Source organism: Musca autumnalis, unplaced genomic scaffold (assembly GCF_047663935.1).
Source record: "Musca autumnalis isolate F117 unplaced genomic scaffold, ASM4766393v1 scaffold_4, whole genome shotgun sequence".
Classification (NCBI taxonomy): domain Eukaryota; kingdom Metazoa; phylum Arthropoda; class Insecta; order Diptera; family Muscidae; genus Musca; species Musca autumnalis.
The window spans coordinates 53,680,124-53,694,667 of record NW_027411977.1 but is presented as its reverse complement, the minus strand read 5'-3'; the positions used below and the strand labels follow the sequence as shown (position 1 = coordinate 53,694,667).

The following is a 14,544-nucleotide window of genomic DNA, read 5'->3' as shown; positions in this document are numbered from 1 at the left end:
AAACTCTCCTCTCACGGTGTTTGACTTAAACTCCTCCGAAACGGCTGGACCGAATTTGATGAAATTTAGTATGTGGAGTTTTTAGGTCTCATAATAGGTCGTGAGCTATTTTTTTTTTAACGTCTAAGTGGAGTGCCCTATGGTCCTCCCAAAAATTTTTTTTAAGAAAACGTTAAATCCATAATATTTTTGACCGTATTTTTTAAAAGTTGATCCTGAATGGTCATCGCGGAAGTGAAATATCGAGGCCATTCCAAAATTTTCAAAAATGTATTATTTCAGATAATACACCTAATTTTAGTAAGCTTGACTACAGAACACTATATACACTGACTTCAATAAGTGGTAAAGCGCGACCAACTTCACATTTTGAAATACAGTAAAATCCCGATAACTTGAGATGTCAGTAGGTCGAAATTCCCGATAAAACTGTCTAAAATAGCACCTTACAGATATTGAAATACTATACAATGGTAATTGTGGGCTATTCCATCATTGGAATCAGAATACCGAGATCGTGTCCGATTTTTGAAAAATTTTTAATTACGGATAAGGTCTCCAAATGTGGGAAGTGAGACATTATAAACTCCATGAACATTGATTTCAATCTTTGGAATACCTAGATAAGGATAAAATTTTTGAATACAGCAATCTCGATAATTCCAACTATAATTTATAGAAGTAATTTCTTGTGAATTATATACATGTTGCCATACATATCCCCGAAGAGACACGGGAGACTTTTCTCATACCAATGAGTGCACGGGGATTCATAAAATGTCGCCTACATGAGCGAAAATTTACCAACATTGCATACAGAGCGCAAGTAAAAACGGCGTTACGTTCGATCGGGCCGAATATACATATATACTCTCTGCTTTAAAATATATTATATTATATTACCAGGGGCCTAATTACGACATTCGATTCGATCGAGTATTTGCTCGTGAATGAAAAAAATTGAACTTTGAAGAACATTAAGAAGGTAGATAGTAAAAAATGTGTTTATTTAATGAAAAATGTAAATATTTGTTGAAATCGTTGAATAATACTTTCGATAATAATTTCGGAATGAATTTGTGCTAGAAAACTGTCCGAAATGATGTATTTTTGTAAAACTTTTTGACATTGTTGTAACAAATTGCTAATGCATCTACGTTAGTAAATGTACGGTTGGTGGCGCGAATTCGTTTTCATACTTTGATTTTTTCATTCTTGAGGAAATACTCGATCGAATCGAATGTCATAATTAGGCCTCAAATTTCAGCCATTTCGAGAGGATACTAAGGTTAAATCCTCCAAAATACCGAAAATCGACCAGTGCCGATCTACGGGAGCTATATCAAAATACTGACAATTCTCTGCAGGAATGCGTACGACCCCCGACGGAGACCAACACCAAATTTTAGCCATTTCGATGGGATAATTAGGCTAACAGGCATGTCACAGAAACCAATTTCGATCGAAAGTGGAATTGATTCCGTATTTAGCTTCTTCACAAACCGAAAAATGAGAAAATTTTTCGGAATGAAACCACTTTTGGTTTCTCATGTGGAATTGTAATTTTTTGGAAACATGTCACTTAAGAACTCTCCAAAAACACTGACAAATAATAAAAATATTGCTTTATTAACAAAACCACATTTAATTTCATATTTTTTTTATATCATTTTATTCAAAAAATCGCACATTTTCATTATTTCTCAATCAACAAAACCAATTATTAACTATGTATTGCCACATACATATTTTTTTCATGAAAACCACTAAACAATCTGACATTACGAATGATAAAATAAAGCAAAGATAAAAAACAAAACAAAAATAACTCAAGCAAGGTATTTTTCAATGTTATGTTGATTAGTTTGCGCCTCGATTACCTCAACAATAGAAAAATTGAAAACCCAATAAAAATTATCTTTCTTTTCACACAAAAAAAGCTTTTTTAACACAATATTTTCCCGATTTTCTTTTTCTTTTGATTCCTCTAATGTTGCCATATTTATACTAAATAATACGATTTTCGGAATTCAACAAATCGATCGAAATCTGAAGATGCTAAAACAAAAACGACGAAATGAAATAACGGAATTAAAACCATTCCGCTCGGAATCTATGACATGCCTGTAAGACTCCAAACTATTGAAAATCGCACAGAATTAAGCAATTGTCAGCTTTAACGAGCTATACAATAAGTCTGACTTTAAATAACGACGTTTAACCCCCAAACATTATTTTTTTCTCTCTAAAATATATCTCTGATACCCGGAGAACAATCGCCAAAACAATAAAATGTATAAATTTTGCTGTTAATTCCATAAATTGCATTTCATTGGGGTGTATGTAAACTTTTGTCCCTATCATTTTTGGTTTTTGTAAAATTTACCGTTGCCGTTGTCAATTAGTGAGGAGTAATAACACTGTGTACTTGGAATTTCATAAAAATCATTACTTACACTAAAACCCGAGATTTTCGATGTGTTACAAACAGAAAAACCAACTTAATATACCCTCCATACTATGGTGCAGGGTAAAAAACATGCGTCATTTAAGTTGTCAATTTCATAGAATATCTTTCAAATAAATGACAAAACACATGTGTTAAATGCATGTGTAAAATGCGTTCTAGATCTCATCTTTTTATATTTGATCGTAGAATTATGGGAAGAAACCCAGCAAAAATCCTCATTACAAACCTCCTTTCCCACCCATTATTTTAACAAGGGCATGTCGCGCGAAATATCTGGTTATTTTGTAACCACTGAAATAAGTAGTCAGAATCTACTCAGTATCTACTTATTTCAGTGGTTACCATCTACCTTTTTCAGTGGTTACAAAATAACCAGATATTTCGCGCGACATGCCCTTGTTAAAATAATGGGTGGGAAAGGAGGTTTGTAATGAGGATTTTTGCTGGGAAGGGTGACCGATTCATTGTAGGCATGATCAACTGTATTTAAATTCATAACAAGAATCATTTATTCTTCAGTTAACATCATGGTAGAACAAGCCTGGAAAAGTAAGTACTACAACAAATACAACTCAACAACAACCACATAGGAATTTCTTTTTGTTTGTAACGTTAGTGTCAAAGATAAATGTAAACAAAATAAGGAAATGTCTATAAATTATTGGAATTTAAAAAAAACTAATAATATTTTCACATTTGATTTAATATGTTGGAAAACATGAATGAAAACTCGTTAGATTTTCAATTTGAATGTTTCCATATCATTCCACTAATTGTATAATATCACGCAGAAAGTAGAATTCTTGCAAATAGGGTGAGGTCGCTGGAAATTCATTGAAAAAGGAGAAGCTGTTTCAATCTCTTGTTTTGAAAATCAAAAAACACATGTTTAATAGGAATTTATTTTTTCAAACTTATCAAAATACCACACCATATTAACAAATGTTGTACCGCCTCTATAAACGGTGTTTTAGTGTGCGGCACGACGTTCGGACTTGGAGGAGGTTACATGTCATTTATATGAAGAAGTCTTTATGGGAAATAGTTTCTTTTTCTGATGAATATATTTTTTCTTCAAAAAATATATATCCCTAATATACATCGAACATAGAAATAAATATAAAAAATTTCTATTTGAAAACTTTGCCTATTAGGCGAAGGTCATTTATTATTAATGTTTTAAATTAATTTCTCGTTAGCTGATTTTTATTTGAAAATTTTGCCCATTAGGCGAATTTCATTTTTTATTAATTTTTTTAATTAATTTCTCGTTAGAGACGAGCTTACTGACCAAGATGCTTTTTGAAAAAGGAAAGCCGACAATACGAACCTATCAACCATTACTGTGTGACAAGACATGTTTCGCATTTGGTTTAGGAAGGCTCCTCAGACACATCGATTGTGGAGCGGCTTCGCTATCATCTAACTTTTTTTCCTCTTTCAAATGTAATTTGTTTTTTACAAAGTTGAATTTTTTGTTTCGTATGGAATTTGACACTAACATTACAGCCCAGTTCAGTCAGCTGGGTATTGCTGTTACCTTTTCTTGTTCTACCATGAGTTAACATATTCGAATGCTCCTAGGAATAAGCCTTGACATCGCGGAGCCTTTCATAATCGAAAAGAAACTCCATTTTATACTTCAGTAGTTGTTTACTTCTTTCCATTTCCGGTTAACCAAATAATGTTACCGTTATAAGCATTACTTACGTTGGCATCACTGGCTACTATTACTGTAAATGAGAACGAAACCCACGACAAAATAATGTTAGATTCCAGTGCAACCACAAAGAGACGACGGTAAGTGGGGTTGTGTACGTTCAGGAAATGAGCGTATGAGTGGTCACACTAATATTTTTGGGGGTTTCCGTTGTGAGTTTACTCATTCAATGTTGCTAATGCGGCAGAGAGCAGTTAGTGAGCGGTTTTTATTCTGTATGGAATACAACGTTTATGCAAGCAACATCAGTAATAATAACATTATTTGTGTGTAGCTCTCTATCGTTTTGACTCTCTGAGTGTTAAACTATTGTTGTTGCCTCGTGTACATTTTACAGTCGGGCCAGTCAGCTAACCCCGCAAACAAGCAGCCAGCAGTAGTCATCTTTTGCTGTGAGTATAACATTCGCATAGAGTTTTTAAACGTCAGACGCGTTTTTTCTTTACAAGTTGTGGGTACTCAATTGCGCTTAATATACACACCAAAAGTAAAAGAAAGAACAATACAAAAAAAAGAAACAATAAAACACACATACCCCCGTACATACACATACACACATAAGAAGAAAGCAAATTAAACAAAAAAAAAAAAAAAAACAACAGCAACAAAAATTATTTCAAATCTAATGTAAAGAAAACGACAGCGGCAACGTCGTCTGGAAACCAAAAAAGAAATAACTAAATAAATATTAATTCCAGAAATTAAAGAAAACAAAAACAAATAATTAATAATAATAATAATTACATACAACAAAAATAGGAAGGGAAAATTAAACAACAAAAATTAATACAAATAAATTCTTATTGCTCTTTTCCATTAGAGAACTATCCCAAAAATAAAATAAAAGATAAAATCAAGAAAAAGAAGAAGAAAAAACAAAGAAAATAGCTAGCGAAAAAAATATTGCAACGCCGAAGTTTTTGTGAAATAAATTATTCCCCACATAAAAAATTAAATATATTTTTCTACTATCAAATCTTATATAGAAAGCAAGAAAATTTTAATATTTGTTCATAGAGCAAATTAATAATATGGTGCTTCATTTACAACAACCACAACAACCAAGAATAGTGTAAAATATTTTTAGCGAGAGAAGAAAATCTAAGTAAAAGAAATACGAAATAGCAAAATAAAGTAAAAAGATATCTCTACCGCCGCAGTCGCCGTATAATAACTCACCGCCTCCCCCTTCTCCAGACCCGCATTGAAAGTGCAATATGTTTCCCAGGATTTAAAGGAAAGCGGAAATTAAACATTATAGCTTAGAGAAGAAAGTAAGTAACGGTATTACTTAGTTGGTATCCAAGTTGGATTCCTTATAGTTTTTAATTATTTTGCAATCTCCATAAACACAATAATGAGGAAGAAGTTGATAATGAAGATGGTGATGATTAATGTCTAAGTTCAATTTGCATTTTGCTTATGTGCGGCTGGAGTATTGGCGACGTTAGACGTTGTGCGCCAAACATTGGCACCCTCACCCACCCCCCTTGTCTACATTGCTTCACAGAGCTCCAGTGGTTTCGTATACCAGCTTATCTATTTTTAGTTTCCATATGTTTACCAGTTTTTTCACTTCATCTCAGCCGGGTTTGTCATGGATGATTTTATGGGCGACAAGGTGTTGATGACGATGTTGGCGGTGGGTTGTGGGGGGTATTCAATTACCACTATTTATTATTTTTTTGTCAGGCCAAGCAATTTTAGCAGCATTGATTTGATGCCTTGCAAAAATAAAATTTTTAGATAATTCCGCCACGTTTTTTTTCCACTTCATCATCATTGTCGTCGTCATCTTCGATGTCTTATGGCCCCCACTTCCTACTTAGTCCAGCCATTCAAGCAACGTATAAACATACAGACATCAGCAGTCTGCTAACCTACCTACCAACCAGCCAACCCAACCAGCCAGGCAGCCAAACCAACCCAATCAAGCAACCAGCCATAGAGCATACATCTATTCAGTTAGCCAATTTTTTTTTTCTTCTTGTCTACAATACACGACAACTTCTCTAGATACACAGTTAGAGAATGTACCTACACACTGGACGAAATTATTATAAGAACAACGAAAAATTGTGTTATTTAAGGAATAAACAATTTTATGATATTTTTGTTTAAAATTAAAAAAGAAAATCTTTTGAATCGATTTAAAAGTAAGCGGATGATGTTAGGGTGGGGAGCCGATGCACTGTGGTCCAACTTGTGTGGGAAGGAGCGACAATAGTATTTATAATCGTCGGATCAATGTGATTTTTTCAGTATATGCTAAAAATAAGTAAAAAAATACTTTAGCAAAAAATCATCGATATGGGTCCAGTTTTTCCTATAGGCCCCATGTAGCGGTACAAACCGATTTCAGGTATTTTGAAGCCTGTATGTACATTTTCGGCCCTAATAGACTGTACTTTGGTATTTGTAGTTCCCAATGGTCAAAAACCTTCTGCGCCAAAAATTGTGGTCTTAGGTCCTGGTTTCGGTATAGCTCTCATATTGCGATACCTCCCGATTTTAGTTTTTCCTATAGCCCCCATGTAGCGGTACAATCCATTTTCAGGTATTTTGAAGTTTTTATGTACATTTTCGGCCCTAATTGGCTTTACTTTGCCATTTGGAGTTCTTAATGATCAAAAACCTTCTGCGCCAAAAATGTTGGTCTTAGGTCCAGGTTTCGGTATAGCCCTCATATTACGGTACCTCCATATTTCAGTTATTTTGAGGCTTTTATCTACATTTTTGGTTCGAATTGGCTGTAGTTTGCTAAAAAACGTCTCCGAATGGTATCGTGGACAGGAAAGGAAACAAATTATTCTATTTGAGGTCAGAATATTTCATGGTAGGGGATATAATAAAGTTCGGTACGACGGAACTTTACATTTTTACTTGTTTTTCATATTATATGTAGGATCATATATATATCAAAAAAATACAAATGTAAAAAATACACTCATAAGTAGATCCCACAACAAAAATGTCTAAATTTTTACAGAAAAAAAACCAAAACAAACAATTAAAACATAAAACAAACAAAAAAAACTGAGAATACAGTAATACAGCATATTCACTGAAACGACCAGAGGCATCGTCTGTATTTTTAATGTCACACACGGAAATGTAACTGTATGCAGCTGTAACCAAATTTCTTGTAAACTTGACACTATTTCGAACATACTTAAAAAAAAATAGGAGAGTGGCGAAGGATGGCGAAGTTAGTAAAACTCAACATCAATTTTTAGGACTTGGAAAAAAAATCCACAAAAAAAGTACTATAATAAATGTGATGGAACATTTTGTTCGAATAACTAGCAAAATGCCCGCTACTCCGTATGCGGAATAGGAAGAATATACAAATAAACAATACTTAATATGAAAACAAAAATTTTGATGTATCAATACCTATTTTAATTGATTTTTAATTTTATTTAAATGCCGTTCGTACACCTGTAGCTCTAATTTCCAAAAAAAAATTTCAACCGAAATAGTTGTAATTTCGGAATTTGTGATACCAAAATGTATTTCCGCATTTCCAACACCAGCTCAATACCATAGCCCTCAGCGACCTCCATACCTAATTTCGGAATTTGTATGCGTTTAAAAAAACTCCGTATATAAACACTAACACTGAACCTAATACAAGTATTCGAAATTCCAACTATATCCCTTTATACAACAACAAAACGGTACCAAATTTAGTACAAATAATAGGTAATAGTTTCAAAAATTACATCCTTATATCTAAAAGTATATCGCAACAGCTATACCTATTTACAGCTATATCTTTCTCCTAAAACCAAATTTAATGAATTTCCAAAACATCCTACTTATCTCCACTCTATACCCCAACTGCTATCCTAATCCGAATTTCACAATTGTATGTACATATATCCACAATGACATCCATAACTCAAACCTACACACCAACAGCAACTATAGTACTAAATTTCCGAATTCCTTATACAAAATTTTGTACCATTTAATACTTTTCATACAAAAGTACAAATTTCAATGACTAACTCAATCCTCCACTTCGGCAGTAATCTTAGTTCTGTATTTCAGTATTTTAGCTCGATGCGTTCACCAAATCCAAATTTTATAACATTAAGTATAATTTAGTACTTTTGGTACACATAAGAACGAATTTCAAAGGTTACTTACGAGTAAATCCTCCACTCCAACAGTAATCTTAAATCCAAATTTCAGTACCATTTAATATTTTTTCGTTGATAATATTAGGTATTTCCAATATCATTTCAGCCATCAACGACCCTCATACCAAATTTCAGAATTTTTACGCATTAAAAAACTACTTATATTATCGTTCATCGTACCAAATTTAGTACTTTTCATACACGTGGATATAACCTCAAAAAATTACCATCTTATACCAACCGCGATTATCATTTCCAGCTTTATCAGTTCCCCCAAACTAAATTATAGTACTTTACATATAAATACATAAGAACGAATTTCCGAAACCTCTTCCTAAAATACCAAAAATTCCTGCTAACCCCTTTACACAATAATAATATTATATTATAATAACTTTTTATAGTATGCATTTCCAAAACCATCTCAAACCCCACATACCAACAGTGACTCTAAGAACAAATTTTAAAATTTCACCCGTGCCTACACACGATACAACATTTAAACCTCTTTAGCACACTTCGTACTAAATATACCCTAACTCCAAAAATACAGATTCCAGCTCCGTCCCCACACCCAACAAAAATTTGAGTACCATTTAGTAATTTTCGTAAACTGCTGGTACGTATTGTGGCAACCACAAATCTCAACCCTACCTACACTGACAATTATAAAAAATAACAACATTAATATTGATTCCAAATCTCAGGATTCAAACAGTATCTGTCCATTATCAAATTGTACCAAACTTAGTTCCATTTAGTACTCTTCGTACCCATAAGTACGATTTTCCACAAATACCTCAATTCTTCACTTAAACAGTAACTTTAACTTCAAATTTTATAATTCCAGCTCTCTCCGTTCAACCATATCTAAATTGTACGAAATGTAAAACCATAAGTACGAATTTTACAAAACTCCCTTAATCCTACAGGCCAGCGCTATCCGTTCACCCAAACACAAATTGTACCAAATTTAGTGCCATTTAGTACTTTTCATACCCATAAGTACGAATTTCCAAAACAACCTCAATCCTACACTTCAACAGTAATCTTAGTTCCAAGTTTCAGGGTTCCAGCGCTATCCGTTCATTCAAATCCAAAGTGTACCGAATTCAGTACCATTTAGTACTTTTCGTACCCATAAGTATGATTTTCCAAAACTTTCTCAATCCTACAGTCCAACAGTAATCTTAATTCAAAATTTCAGGATTCCAGCTCTATCCGTATCCATTAGTACCATTTAGTACTTTTCGTACACATAAGTACAAATTTCCAAAACTACCCCATATCTCAAGCCTACACTGCAACAGTAATCTTAATACCAAATTTCAGGTTTCCAGCTATTTCCGTTAACCCAAATCCAAGTTGTACTAAATATAGTGCCATTTAGTAATTTTCGTTCAAATAATTTACGAATTTCCAATCCTATCTCAATCCTACACTCCAACAGTAATCTTAATTCCAAATTTCAGGTTTCGAACTCTATCCGTTCACCCAAATCCAAGTTGTATTAATTTAGTACCATCTAGTACTTTTCGTACACATGAGTATGAATTTCCAAAACTATACCCATATATCAATCCTATACTCCGTCAGTAATCTTAATTCCAAATTTCAAGTTTCCAGGTCTATCCTTTCACAAAAATCCCCAATTGTACTGAATTGTGCGATGTGATTTGGTGGTGGTATGTCCGCCTTGCACACAGAAGAAAGTGACTATGCCCAGCAAAAAAAATACGTAATCCTTAAAAAATTCTTATATAGCACTTTTAGGTAGTCGCAACTCCTTCCTTAAAACACCCTACTAACCCATTATTTTAACACTTCTATGATCACTAGAAGTTGAAAAATAAGCTAAAAAAATCTATTTTTACAGTTTTTCTTTTTTTTAACTTGATTTGATGTCCGTTTAGTTCAAATCTAGTAACTCATTTTCTGCAGTTGACCAATCGAATTAAAACTTTGCACACTTTTCAGATTTGGCTGACAATAAATGAATACGAAACCAAGCCAATATGGGTACATTTTTTCTTATAGACCCCATATAGCAGTACCACCCGATTTAAAGTATTTTAAGGATTCTAACTTCATTTTTAAGCCGAATTGGCTGTCATTTGGCATTTGGGATTCACAATGGTACAGAAACTTCCTCACCACATATATTGGACATAGGTCAAGGTTTTGCTGTAGCCTCTATATAGCGGTACCACACGATTTTTAAGGATTTTATCTTCATTCTCAACCCGAATTGGCTGAAACTTGGCATTTGGAGCTCCCAATGGTGCAGAAACTTCCCCACCAAAAATTATGGCTATAAGTAAAGGTTTTGGTTTAGGCCCTATATAACGGTATCACACGATTTCAGGCATTTTAAAGTTTTTATCTACATTTTCGGCCAAAATTGGCTATAATTTTGTTATGATGTTCTCAGTGTTCACCAAAATTTAATTACTGAAACGTTAAAAAAAAAATAATTGAAATAAGCAAAACAAGTAAAAACGGCGTTAAGTTCGGCCAGGCCGTACTTGTTATACCCTCCACTACGAGTTTTATTGAAGTAAAATGGAACAATTAGTTTCCTTTCGTTTATGAAGAAGACTAAATACCAAATTTCAGCAAATTCGGTAAAACAATGAGGCTAACTTTCAAATTCGGGAGTTACCGTTCCATGGTGACTATATCAAATCGTAGATCTATACCTACAAATTTATGACGGAAAGTTTTTAGACTCAAAGTAGGCTAAAAATCAATTTTCCGATATTTCGGTAAAACTTTCAAAATACCGAAAATCAAGAGGCACGCTTCTGTGGGATATATAGGAACCCGCGGACCTATATTGATAATTCTCTTCTGGAATATTTTATAACCTCATGGAAGACTAATTAATAAATTTCAGTTTTTCGATGGGATATTGACTTCACAATCTTCATAATTACGAAATTCGGGAGGTATCGTTCTACGGGGGCTATATCGAAAGGTGGACTTATACCGACGAATTTCAGTCAGAAAGGCATATACCTACAACTGTGGCCACAATCAACAAAGTACCAAAAAATCGGGAGGTACAGTTCTATGGGGGCTATATGAAGGCGTGGACATATATAGCGACAAATTTATGGGAGAAAGTGTTGTACCCCAACGAAGACTAAGTACCAAATTGGTGGATTATTGTGGCCACAATAAGGCGAGGCCCTATACCAACAAATTTCTAGGAGAAAGTTCTGAACCCCCAACGAAGACTAAGTACCAAATTTGAGCTATTTCGGCGTGATAATGAGGCTAAAACCTTCAAAATACCGAAAATCGGGTGGTACCGTTCTATGGGGGCTATATCAAAACGTGGACCTATACCGATAAATTTCTTATTGAACCTTTAATACCCCAAATGAAGACCAAATGCCAAATTTCAGCCATTTCGGTGGATTATTGTGGCCACAATAAGGCGAGGACCTATACCAACAAATTTCTAGGAGAAAGTTCTGAACCCCCAACGAAGACTAATTACCAAATTTGAGCTATTTCGGCGTGATAATGAGGCTAAAACCTTCAAAATTAAGAAAATCGGGATGTATCGTTATATGGGGGCTATATCAAAACGTGGACCGATATAGCCCATAGCCCACAAACATTCTAGGAGTAATAGAAACTTCTATACCAAATGAAAAAGCTCTATCTTAAAAATTGCGAGCTGTATCTTGATTTCAACAGACGCACGGGCGGACGGACATTTTTTTATCGACGTAGAATTTTACCCTGACCAAGAATATATTTACTTTATAGGGTCTTCGATGAATATTTCGATGTGTTACAAACGGAATGAGAAATTTAATTATACCCTCCATATTATGGTGGAGGGTATAAAAAAAGTTACAGTGTTTTATTTATAAATGCACTTAAAACTAGCAAATAATTTTTCATGATGGAATCTCTCAAATAAAACGCTTGCCATTTAATATTGTTACAATTTTTAATTCAAAAGCAACCGTTTTATTTGTGAGATTCCATCATGAAAAATTATTTTCTAGTTTTCTAAACACACTAAAACATTGTAGCTTATCATTATTCCATTGCTCCCGAAAACGATATCGTTTTCGACTGTTTCTCGATAGGTTTGCGGATATTTTGTTCGAGAGCGACACTCGAGAATGAATTCAAAACGATTAATTCGTCGCTCAGTTTGTGGCAGGTAAACCTTCGATTTCGAATGTCGGCAATAATATTATTAGCGAATGAATGACGATAGATTCTACGATAGTGGCGAAAAACATTTTTTTTGTGGAGTTCCTTGATGTTTCTGTTATGTACCTTTTCCGTTTTTATTTCTTTGTTATGTTTTTGACTCGATATTTAACTGTTGATAAACATTGTTGTCTTCTGTCTGGCATCCTACCCATATGTTGTCTTTATCAGCACTTATTGTTTATATTATACGTAGTATTTATACCGAAATTATTTGAAAAAAGCAAATAGGAATTTTACACAAACAACATAAAATTATTTTTTGAAACAAAAAAAATTCATAGTAAAAAATGTTTTTCGAAACAAATTTTCTTGTGAGGAAAAAACATTCACCAAATAGTCCGGCTTTATCTGATTGTTGTTGTTTTAATATTTTAAAAACTAATTTTATTATTAGTATTGTTCGCCAAGGAGTAAGGCAGGGAAGACTAGTTTCGATCCTCGCCACAGGATCTCATCGGTTCCCTTGTTTCTTGTTTGTGGATATTCTCCACCGAAGTCAATAACTTCTTCAACAAAAAATTTTTTATATTGTTTTGCAGACACTTTCGTCGGGGTTGTGTGAGGTTGCCAAAGAAAAACTTCTCATTGAAGTTTTTTCTTGGTTAACTTTTATACTTCTAGTTGACGATTGATGTTTGGGTATAAAACGTTTTTTGTTGAAGAAGTTATTGAAAAATAACTTCGGTGGAGAATATCCACAAACAAGAAACAAGGGAACTGATGAGATCCATTGTTCGAAAATGATATCGTTTTCGAACTTTTTGGCGAACGAATGAACAACGTGCTTCTGTGCACACGAAAAACATTTGCCAAACATTCGACAGTGATAATCGTTTTCGAAAGTTGTGCCGAACATTCGAATAATATCAGCTACAGATATGGGGGGTTATTTTTTAAATTATTTTTTACTAGAACAGTTGAGGTGGAATTTGTTTTCAATTTCAACACATTTCATATTTTGTTTTATTTCGCTCTCTGCTGGATTTCATCATGCGAACTTCTGATTTGTAGCCGAACACAGTACAAGCTCGGCCACGCGTACAACCACCATTTGCTCTTTATTATATCCTCAGCATTAATGAGGGTATATACACCGTCATATGGGCAAAAGGTACCTCATTGAAATAATGGTTTTAGACCCCACCCAGCAAAAAAGTCCTCCCAAAATCATGGGTTTTGTAAGGGATTTTTAGCAGCCGTAACTACTCACAAACCCCCTTTCTTCCCCATTATTTTTACAAGGGCATGTCGCACTCAATTTCTAGTTATTTTATGACCACTAGAATAACTAGTTATTCTGTGGTCACTAGAAGTTGAAAAGTAAGGTGAAAAAAATATATATTTTTAGAACAGTTGATGTAGAGAATTTGTTTTTAATTTCATTACACTTCTTACTTTTATTTTATTTCGCTGTCTGCCCCACGTACCCTCTGATTTCTAGCCAAAGACACTACACACTGTGCCACGCACACGAATATTAAGGGTTGCTTAAGAACTGAAATGTGCAAGTGGTTCGGCAGTTAATGAGTTTTTACCCAAAATTTGGGTAAATACTCGAAATCGGGGTACCCTTATATGGGGGCTATTAGAAAACGTGGACCTATGTTGACAAGTTTTTGCAAGGGTATTTTCTACATATTGAGAACTCACTATGCCAAATTTCAGCCACTATGATTGTACAATGAGGCTAATAGGTAAAAAATACCTTAAATCGGGAGGTACGGCTATATGGGGGCTATATTAAAACATGGACCTAGAGACCCCATTTTCAATACTAAATATTCTCTTGATATAAGTAAGATTTGAGCCAAATTTCGTCAGCGTACGTCAAGTGGTTCGGCAGTTAAAGAGTTTTTACCCAAAATTTGGGTAAATACTCGAAATCTGGGTACACTTATATGGGGGCTATTAGAAAACGTGGACCTATATTGACAAATTTTTGCAAGGATATTTTCTACTCCTTG

General features: G+C 34.0%; 1 protein-coding gene across 33 annotated transcripts in view; it reads left to right on the top strand.

The window, feature by feature from the left end:
* LOC141403450 (protein alan shepard-like) overlaps positions 1 to 14,544 on the top strand; it is a 684,579-nt gene that overhangs the window by 585,300 nt on the left and 84,735 nt on the right. For 2 of the 33 annotated variants that reach the window (XM_073985881.1, XM_073985886.1), the window contains exons 1-2: positions 4,618 to 4,817; positions 5,011 to 5,464. The exons of 12 other annotated variants lie outside the window; for them this stretch is intronic. The gene's annotated coding sequence lies outside the window, so the exon portion shown is untranslated. Of the gene's footprint in view, positions 1 to 4,246; positions 5,465 to 14,544 lie in introns of those variants that run through there. 19 more of the 33 variants (XM_073985879.1, XM_073985880.1, XM_073985899.1 and 16 more) reach the window with 18 other exon arrangements.